At 38.1% G+C, this 11,034-nt stretch overlaps 1 pseudogene; it reads left to right on the top strand.

The window, feature by feature from the left end:
* Window positions 1–9,394: 9,394 nt before the first annotated feature.
* LOC122688627 lies at window positions 9,395–9,828 on the top strand (annotated as a pseudogene).
* Window positions 9,829–11,034: the final 1,206 nt, after the last annotated feature.

Here is an 11,034-nt window from a genome sequence, read left to right as displayed (position 1 = left end):
CATTTATCTCTTGCTGAGATTTATCTTAACTCCATAATCAATACTCACAGCGCTTTTATAAGCATTTGTGCACATGCACAGAACAATGAAAAATTTGAGGCTTGCAACACACAGGATCCCAGTTGAGGTCAACCAAGTCAATTCTCTGCCTTGTTTCAGCCCTCATACTTAGTAAGTCCCCTTTTTGCGATCGATATACCACCATGCTTTTTATATTTTTGTGTGCATTTGGTGGGGGTGGGGGGTGATCCTGTTGCTTACAGTGCCCCCCAAGCATAGTGTTGAAGCGCTGTGCTCCTAGGCACAGGATGACTGTCATGGAAAGAAGAATGGTGTTGCCAGGGGGCTGGAGGAAGGGTGCGGTGTGATGGGGGAAAGCTACTGTTCAACAGGTTCAGAGTTTTCAATTTGGGAAGATCAAAAAGTTCTGGAGATGGATGTTCATCATAGTTGCACAGCAAGGTAAGTGTACTTAATGCCACTGAAATGTACAGTTAAAAATGGTTAAATAGTCAGTTTCATGTTATGTATATTTTGCCCACAATTTTTATTTTTTTTTATTTTTTTTCATTTACTTTATTAGTTGGAGGCTAATTACTTTATAATATTGCAGTGGGTTTTGTCATACACTGACATGAATCAGCCATGGAGTTACATGTATTCCCCATCCCGATCCCCCCTCCCACCTCCCTCTCTACCCGCTCCCTCTGGGTCTTCCCAGTGCACCAGGCCCGAGCACTTGTCTCATGCATCCAACCTGGGCTGATGATCTGTTTCACTATAGATAATATACATGTTTCGATGCTGTTCTCTCGAAACATCCCACCCTCGCCTTCTCCCACAGAGTCCAAAAGTCTGTTCTTTACATCTGTGTCTCTTTTTCTGTTTTGCATATAGGGTTATCATTACCATCTTTCTAAATTCCATATATATGTGTTAGTATGCTGTAATGTTCTTTATCTTTCTGGCTTACTTCACTCTGTATAATGGGCTCCCGTATCATCTATCTCATTAGGACTGATTCAAATGAATTCTTTTTAATGGCTGAGTAATATTCCATAGTGTATATGTACCACAGCTTCCTTATCCATTCATCTGCTGATGGACATCTCGGTTGCTTCCATGTCCTGGCTATTATAAACAGTGCTGCGATGAACATTGGGGTACACGTGTCTCTTTCAGATCTGGTTTCCTCGGTGTGTATGCCCAGAAGTGGTATTGCTGGGTCATATTTGCGCACAATTTTTAAACAAGAAGGCTGTGATGGGACTGAAGGAAAAATTTTTCCTCATAGAAAAAACAATGTGTGTTATGTAAGCTTCATTCAGGTTTCAGTTATAGGACTTCTGGCTGTGAATCCAATGTTGAAGAATCAGCAGTATGTATTAAATAAGATATTTTAAAACAGAAATGCACACAAAACAAGGTTATTTAGTGATTGGCTAACAAAAACATGACCAGAGGCTGACGGGAATCTAACCTTGTAGTTCCCCTAGGGGCAGTGGTTCAGTGATCACTTACTCATGTTGGCAGTGATTGGGTAGAACATAACTACTGTGAATGATGAGAGTCAGCCCTATCCAATCAGGATCTCCAGAGGTCAGTATTGAATGAATTAAGAGGTACACAAGAAGTTTCAAAAACATATTTTCCTTCTCCAGTGTCGGTGATTGCAACCTTCCTGTGACTTCAGAGCAGCAAGCTTCACCAGCAGTAGGAAGCTTCACTGCCGTCTGGCAGCCGGGGGCCTAACTTTGGACAGGACTTTGTTGCTGCAATGAGTGCGTAGAAAATTCCTTCTAGTTGACTGGGAGGGCGTGCCAGCCACCTTGCTGGCTTTGTCTTAGCCAAAGCAATTTCTGCTCACAGGAGTCCAGCGCTCCTCTGCACAAGACCTGGGCTTTTCCTGCCCCTGTTCTTCTTTGTACTCGTGGGCCTTACATCTATGTAACCATAAGCAAGGTAGCAAGCAAACTCCTCTCATCTCTTACGAACACCATGTGGCGGAGGGGAGGGGTGTGCGTTTCAAAACAACTTTGAGAGTATAAAGCGTATTTCCCAAAAAAACATTAATGGTTTTACTTCCAGAATGTTGGCATTCTGGAAGCTCCCAACTGTTATTAACGTCAAAGTTTGCCAGAGGTTTAATGATGCGGCCAAAGAAAGGAGGACACTCAGAGTAAAGATGAATCATGAAAAATTCAACTCTGTTGTGGGAAAAGAGAGAAAGATGCATTTTATCTGATCACTCTTGCCATTTCCTTGTGATGATAGCCCTTTGGTGTAACACTGTTCTGATTACACTTGAAGCCAGAAAAAGACTGTATAGTGCTCAGTTCACATAACAGGATGAGAAGGTGCCATCCTACCGTGGCAATATCTGATTATCCATGCTCTCAATAGATTACAGAACAAAAAGGAATGAAAACAAAAGTACCCTTGACTCAGAGAGTAACAGTATAGGAATAGAGCTCTGGAATATAGTTCTGGGTTTCTTGCTGACATTTTATGTGACCTTGAATAAGTCAGATGGCAAAGCTTTCATTTAGAATGCGTGTGTGTGTGTGTACTGTGGACCCTGGGACCACACAGGTTGGACCTGCATGGGTCCACTTATATGCACATTTTTCACTAAATATGCACTGCAGTACTGCACTATCTGAGGTTGGTTGAATCCTCAGATGCCGAACCTTGGATATGCATGTATCCAAGGCTGACTGTAAAATTACATGTGGATTTTCAACTTGGACAAGAGTTGGCACTTCTAACCCCTATGCTGTTTGAGTGTCCACTGTATTAATTCACTTATTGTTTTATGAAATATTCTAATGCCTATTATGTGTCTTATAGAGGATGAGATAGTTGGATGGTATCAGTGACTCAATGGACATGAGTTGGAGCAAATCCAGGATAGTGAAGGACAGAGAAACCTGGCATGCTGCGGTTTATGGGGTCGCAAAAAGTCAGAGATGACTTAGCAGCTGAACAACAACAAATTATGTGCCTGGCATCGTGCTAGATTCTGGGGAGAAAACAGACGGAAACAGTCACTGTCTTCATAAAACCTACAATCTTCATTTGTAGGTTCAGTCTTCTAGATTCTTCAGTATAGAATGGAAATTTGATGAGGTGTGCTCTTTCACTTGAGGTGTATCCCCTAAAACAGTAATTCTCAAACCTTTTGGTCTCAAGATTACTCTGAAAAGTTATTTAGGATCCTCAAAAGCTTTCATTTGTGTGGGTCATATCTATCAATATTTAATGTATTATAAATTAAAAATGAGAAATGTTAGAATATAGACATATGCAAACATATATTCTATTTGCTGACAGAGTAATGATGATATCACATAGCTTGGAACCTCTGGAAAACTCGACGATACATGTAAGAGAAAATGAGAGTAGCAAGGAAATCTTAGCTTTGTCATGAAAACAGTTCTTACTCCACAGATCGTCTAAAAGGGTCTTCACTTCAGGGATCTGCAGACCACACTTTGCCCCACAGTGATGCATTTTATACTGCTTCAATTGAATATCTTCCCATCTAATTTTAAGTCCCATCATCTTAATATTTGTAACTTTGTTTTAATGAGACATCAAATATGGTGATTTTTAGACAATGTATACTTTTTAACTGATACACAATTATTGCCAAGAGCAGAAATATACACTTTATTGTTTTATACTTACCAACTGCTAACTTACAGTTTCTCTAGAGGACATTTGGCCAATGTTTGTCGGTTCAAGGGGGTAGACTGAAATCTGGTCTTGAGAGTTCTCTTTATTTTGGTTTTCAGGTCAGTCTTGAAATGATAACATTCATATTATGGCAACATGTCATAATAATATCCCAGTTAACAAAACTTCTGCATTTCACTGTCCTTTAGAAATAGTATTAATTCAGGAAAGCTGCAAAATGTGATTTCTCTTCTTCCTTTCTGAAATGGAAACTCCAGCTTATTAGTTACACGTTTGTAATACAAAGAATAAGAATTAAGTTATAATTTGGTTTCCTCTTCTTTTCCATTGAAAAAAGAGACAGTGTGTAGACTCAAAGACCTGGTGTTAAAATTATATGTGTGTATTAGATTTTTACGGTTCCCGAATGTGTTTACTGATGACTGAACCGATAAATGAATGACTGTCCCCTTGAATACAAAAAAGTTCAACTTTCTGATTTTTCAGCAGGTATATTTTTACTTTCATATTCATAATGTGTCTTTATGTTTATATTTACAGACTTTCTGAGTGGCTCTGGTTGTGTTTTTGTTTGCTCTGTGGCTCTCGGCATTTCTATTGGGTTCCCTTTTGCTCACCCTGGTGCAGTCCCAGGACTGGTGGGTCCTGTGTCTTTGCCTCCTCTCGCAGTTCTGTGAGAGCGTGCATGGGTCTCAGACATTCCACGGGAGTTTTGCACTCAATGGTCTATGACCACACAGACAGACTCTGTAGCTAGTGATAAGGCCTTGCTAGAGAGTGAGCGTGCTTGCTCTGACACTACTGAAGACTGCCAAAGCCCTTACCCAACACGGGTCCTGTCTCGGTCACACTGAGTCAAAAGTAGCCAAAGAGGAGGAAAGAAATCTCAAAAGGGGTGTGTGTGTGTGTGTCTGTGTGTGTTTAGGCAAGGCAGGGTGTGTGTGTGTGTGTGTCTCTGTGTGTGTGTGTGTGTATGACTGTATGTGTGTGTCTGTGTGTGACTGTGTGGGTGTCTGTGTGTGTGTGACTGCGTGTGTGTGGTGTCTGTGTGTGTGTGTGACTCTGTGTGTGTGTGTCTGTGTGTTTGTGTGTGTGTGACTGTGTGTGTGTCTGTGTGTGTGTCTGTGTGTGTGTGTCTGTGTGTGTGTGTGACTGTGTATGTGACTGTGTGTGTGACTGTGTGTGTGTCTGTGTGTGTTTAGGCAAGGCAAGGGGTGTGTGTGTCTGTGTGTGTGTGTCTGTGTGTATGTCTGTGTGTGTGTGTGACTGTGTGTGTGACTGTGTGTGTGACTGTGTGTGTGTGACTATGTGTGTGTGTCTGTGTGTGTGTGTGACTGTGTGTGTGTCTGTGTGTGTGTGACTGTGTGTGTGTGTCTGTGTGTGTGTATGACTGTGTGTGTGTCTGTGTGTGTATCTGTGTGTGTGACTGTGTATGTGTATCTGTGTGTGTGTGACTGTGTGTGTGTGTCTGTATGTGTATCTGTGTGTGTATCTGTGTGTGTGTGACTGTGTGTGTGTGTCTGTGTATGACTGTGTGTGTGTGACTGTGTGTGTGTCTGTGTGTGTATCTGTGTGTGTGTGACTGTGTGTGTGTGTGACTGTGTGTGTATGTATGACTGTGTGTGTGTGACTGTGTATGTGTGTCTGTGTGTGTTTAGGCAAGGCAAGGGGTGTGTGTGTGTCTGTGTGTGTGTCTCTGTGTTTAGGCAAGGCAAGGGGTGTAAATCAGTTTATACATATACATATATCCACTCTTTTTGGATTCTATTCCCATATATGTCATTACAGAATATTGAATAGGGTTCTGTGTGCTATACAGTGGGTTCTTATTAGTTACCTATTGTATATATAGTAGTGTGTATGTGTCAATTCATATCTCCCAGTTTACTCTCCTCCCATCCCCCTAGGTAACCATGAATATGTTTTCTACATCTCTGACTCTATTTCCATTTTGTAAGTAAGTTCATTTGTACCATTTTAAAAACTTAGTTTTTGACGCATATTTCATATTCTGGATCATCCAGGTAACCACTTTACATCTTCAGTGTCTTCATTTTATACAGTATATAAAAATATAGCATCTACAGTGTTATAAAAAAATGTTTACAGCTGAGTTATTTTACTATAATCAAATTGGCTTCAACTGACATCTAAAATGATAGATTTTACTTTTATCTATGAGTTCTCAAAAAAATTGTTTTTCCTTGGAAAGGAATCCTATTATTCAAGCATTGAGAACCAGGCTCAAAAATTTCTTTAATCTACTAATAGCAAATAAGCATAGCTACTTAAGTCCTTTGCCCAAATCATTGACTGTTGTTTGGCAAAAGTCAGTGATTCACTAATTTAGCCCTTTTTACTGGACTTGATGTTGAAGCTGGAACTCCAATACTTTGGCCACCTGATGTGAAGAGCTGACTCATTTGAAAAGACCCTGATGCTGGGAAAGATTGAGGGCAGGAGGAGAAGGGGACGACAGAGGATGAGATGGTTGGATGGCATCACTGACTCAATGGACATGGGTTTGGGTAAACTCTGGGACTTGGTGATGGACAGGGAGGCCTGGCGTGCTGCGGTTCATGGGGTTGCAATGAGTCGGACACGACTGAGCAACTGAACTGAACTGAACTGAACTTGACTTGAACTTTCTTCTTGTTTGTGTTGAATGCACATACAGTGAGATAGCCTGTAGGGAGTTTCAGAGTCTCTGATATAAGTTATAGCAGTCTCTAGTTGGGCTGTCATATTTCCTGCACCCACATCCTTACTTCTGGTCTAAACCCACACCATTACCCACCTCTCTGGATTAAGAAGGCACAAAATTCCTGCCTGCAGCTACACATTGGTCCCCAGACTTAATGAAGTTAAATTTTTTTAATTTACAAATAAGAAAAAACTGAGTGTAAGAGGTTCATTTTTATTATTTTTGATGGCTGATTTTCTTCATGATAGTTTAGTTTACTTTAGAACAAGCTCAGGGTTTCCAGAGCAGATGACAGTATGGATTGAACTGATAAAAACAGATCTTTAGTTTTGAAGTCTTTACTCTCCCTTATTATTGAGTTAATAAGCCTTCCAGTAAACAAACACTTCCCAAGAGAAAATCTTGCAATTCTTGGGGTTTTGTTTTGGGGGGATCTTTGGTAACCATAGACTCAATACAGAATATGTTTCTGCATATAAAAAAATTTCTTAAATTTTGTTTTAGATTTCAATTTTAAATTTAATGTTTTAAACCCTTAAAAAAAAATAACTCCCTCTTTACTCAGGTAGTGTTTTGGATGTGGTGATAGCCATAGAAGAATTCAGTTTTTTTCAAGAGTATTCAGAAAATGTTTTCTCATTTCCTTGAAACTGCCTAAAGCGTTGTTTTTTATAATTCACGGAAGATTGGCTTTCAGAGGCATTCTGTTTCCAAATTCTTCTGTAAATTCCTAGAGAGGAACTCTCTAAAATTATTTATTAATTTATTTGTTCATTTAACATTTCCTGAGCACCTGGTTTGTGCTAGAGACCATGCCAAGAACTAGAGACAGAAAAAAAATGATGCCTTTTGTCTAAGAGAAAAAATTGAATTTTAGGAACATCAGAACTTTAAGATTATAATATCTGATCTACTCATGAACAGATGGAGAAACTGAGGCCCTGAGAGAGGTTACATGACTTAAATTAGAATTAAATTTTAAAAGTTCATTTGATTTGCAAAGACAATTTGAATTGAAATACTTTTGAAGCACCAGTACTTTTTTATATTGAGTTAAGAATTTTTTTTAATATTCTAAAATTAACAAATAAGGTCAGTGCTCCATTTCCTGGGTCAATGCCAGAATGGTGCCCTTTGTTCTTGGACCCGGTCCATGGTCTGGCTTGGCAACCAAAAGACCCAGTGACCTGAGTTTGGCAATTAGTGTAGGGGTTTTAGTGTCTACTGACTAAAACTACTTAGGCTTCCCATTTGCTCAATATTGGGGTTAGTTAGCCTTTTGTTACAGAACATTACTACTTCTGTCAAACTCATTTTTTTGATATTTTGAATTTATATTTACATTCTTAAAATTTTAAATGAATAAGTCAGAAGTTTCTAGTAATTTTAACTATAAAAAGTTCTATTTGACTTTCTTATTGGTTTTAAAATAGATACAATCTTGAATTACAGTAAAAACATTGTCATTTAACATGAATGTTCATTAATATGAACATTCTGGCCCCTGCTGGGAACTCTAAGAACTACATCACCTGTACTATTAATTTTTCTAAGGTCATAGGGACTTCAGGTTAAACTTTGAACTCAGTTTTATGTATCTACTCTCTTTTTTGTAACATACAGAAATGTATTGAATAAAACCCATAAATAAGGCATTACTATTAAGACTCAAAATCTGTGTTAAATAATGGACATTTTGACATGTCCATTATTGAGACAAAGAATGTAAATCCACTGTAATACAATAAAATATTCTACCTTAATTTAAAATTAATAAATCATAAATAAATGAATAAATCTAATAACATTTTTCATCTTCACTCAGACTCAGAGGACAAATCCGATGAGAGAACAGGTGAAATTTAAATACTTGATGAAATGTGGTAAAGACCCTACTTAGAATTTCATCTCAACAAATTTATTTAACACTCACTGGTTGTGGCTGGCATTGAGTATACTTATGTACATCATTGCCCTACACCTAAAGAGAAGTGGGTTATAGTTATAAAACAGTACTTGAGCAAGTGCGAGGTTGTGGAATGGAGCATGGACCATGGGACAGATCAGCAGCTTCTTGGTGGAATGGTAGGTACCTGGGACACTTACAGTGCTGAGCAGAGTGTCAGCAGGTGACTAGAAATAAGATTACAAAGCCTCCCCTCTCCAAAACCTGTGAATAAAGGAACGCATTTGCCAGTTAGCACCGATGAGCTCTCAGACTTTGGGGAAATTAGGAAACCTTCGTTTCCTCATCTGCAAAATGGAAATGTTAGTCAAGTTGTGAGGACTACATGAGATAATAATGTAAGTACCAAGAACAGTGCCTGTTGTCAAGTAAGTGCTTGATAAATGTTAAAGTCACTATCACTGTCTAATAAAAATACCAGTAGTACCTAACAGTATGCCTATTGCTAATACTAATTTGTGCTAGAAATCTTTTTAAAATTGAAAATGTATAAATTTAACTTTTGTAAAGTGAGGGATGGGTATACATGATATACACAGAGGAAGATCTAAAGCAAAATGACTAGAAAACTAGAGAGAAAAAAATGGGAAAAGATCTGCCAGGCAAATGCTAGCAAAAAAGAAAGTTAGGGTCATGATATTAGTCAGACAGGATGACATTTAAGGCAGAAAGTACAATACAAGATGAAGGGGGAAATTTTATGATGGTAAAGGATCTACAGAAAGGATATACCTTTCATAAATCTTAACAGGATAAATAATAGTAAAAGTACATAAAGAAAAACTGCAGAACTACAAAGAAACATAATCAGAAACAAAATAGCGTAGTCTGCTTTAATTCACTTCCTGGATCAAGACATCAGTAGTTAGTAATTTTGAACAGTGAAGTCAATGAGGTTGATGAAGTAGATTTGGTTGACAAAATAATAGATGCAACGGATATCCTGTTAACTGAAAATCAATCTTATTTTTAAAAGCTCATGACTCTTCCCTTCTGTGGCCATCGCTGAAGCTCCAGCGGCCAAAATGAAGTTCAATCCCTTTGTGACTTCTGACCGAAGCAAGAATTGAAAAAGGCATTTCAATGCGCCTTCCCGCATTCGCAGGAAAATTATGTCTTGACCTCTTTCTAAAGAGCTAACACAGAAGTACAGCATTCGATCCACGCCCATCCGAAAGGATGATGAAGTTCGGGTTGTACGAGGGCACAAAGGGCAGCAAATTGGCAAAGTGGTCCAGATTTACAGGAAGAAATACTCATCTACACTGAAGCAGTGCAGCGCGAGAAGGCTGATGGCACAGCTGTCCAGGCGGGCATTCACCCCAGCACGGTGGTTATCACCAGGCTAAAACTGGACAAAGACCGCAAAAAGACCCTCCAACGTACAGCCAAATCTCGCCAAGTAGGAAAGGAAAAGGGCACATATAAGGAAGAAACAATTGAGAAGATGCAGGAATAAAGTCATCTTGTCTACAGCTTTCATTAAAAACTGCTAAAATGAAGAAAAATAAATAAATAAAAGCTCATGAAACATTTACAAAATTGACTCTATGTTGGCCTGCACACGTGTGCATGCACACACGCACATACACACACACACAGATCTCTCTCTCACACACACACACACACACACACACCTCTCATCTTGTCTACAGCTTTCATTAAAAACTGCTAAAATGAAGAAAAATAAATAAATAAAAGCTCATGAAACATTTACAAAATTGACTCTATGTTGGCCTGCACGTGTGTGCACACACACACACAGATCTCTCTCTCTCTCACACACACACACACACACACAGATCTCTCAGTTAATTCCAAAAATTAGAAGTAATCCAGACCACATTCTCTGAAAACCATGCAATTCAACAAAAAAATGAATGATCAAAATAAAAATGAACATCTCCACTACTTGGAAATATGAAAACTATTTAATGCAACCTTGGTAAAAAAAAAAAAAAGAAGAAGAAGAAAGAAAGAAAGAAAACTGATACTCCAGAATGCATACAAAACATTAATTAAAACATTATACACCCAAAGCTGTAGAATACAACTTCTGTGTTCAGTAGATAGTCATGGTTTCAAACACAAACACAAGAAAATAACATACTATTTAAGTTAAAAAAAAATAGAAAATGAACTATAAAATAGACTACAAATTAAACCCTAAAAAGCAGAAAAGAAATAAAAAGGTAAAATGAGAAACAGTAAGGCAGTAGAATTGATAATATAAATCTATAGCCTGTTTCCTTAAGGAGAAAAATAAATGAATATACTAGGCTGAGTCAGTCAATATTAGAAATTCCAAAGAAGGCACTAATATTCTAAATCAGAAAGGACATCGAGAAGTGACTTACAGACTCTGTGAAAGAGTTAAAGAATTAGAGCATACTGCAAAATTATTATGCAAATAAATTTTAAGACCTATGTGACATTAAGAATATATAGATTGTCTAGAAAAAAAAAAAAAACACAAGCAAGGAAGAAAATGGAATAATTACCAGAGAGCTACTTTCTGAAAAAAAAAAAAAAACACCAGTTTATAGATGGTTCTTCCAAATCCTTAAATAACATAGAGTATTTTTCAAAATAGTGTTTTTAGATGAGCATTTCTTTATGCTGAAATAGAATAGTATAAAGTCAAACTCATGGGACAAGTATTATT

Source organism: Cervus elaphus, chromosome 33 (genome assembly GCF_910594005.1).
Source record: "Cervus elaphus chromosome 33, mCerEla1.1, whole genome shotgun sequence".
NCBI classification, from domain to species: domain Eukaryota; kingdom Metazoa; phylum Chordata; class Mammalia; order Artiodactyla; family Cervidae; genus Cervus; species Cervus elaphus.
Note: the sequence above shows the minus strand (reverse complement) of the source record. Positions and strands in the feature narration are given on the sequence as shown.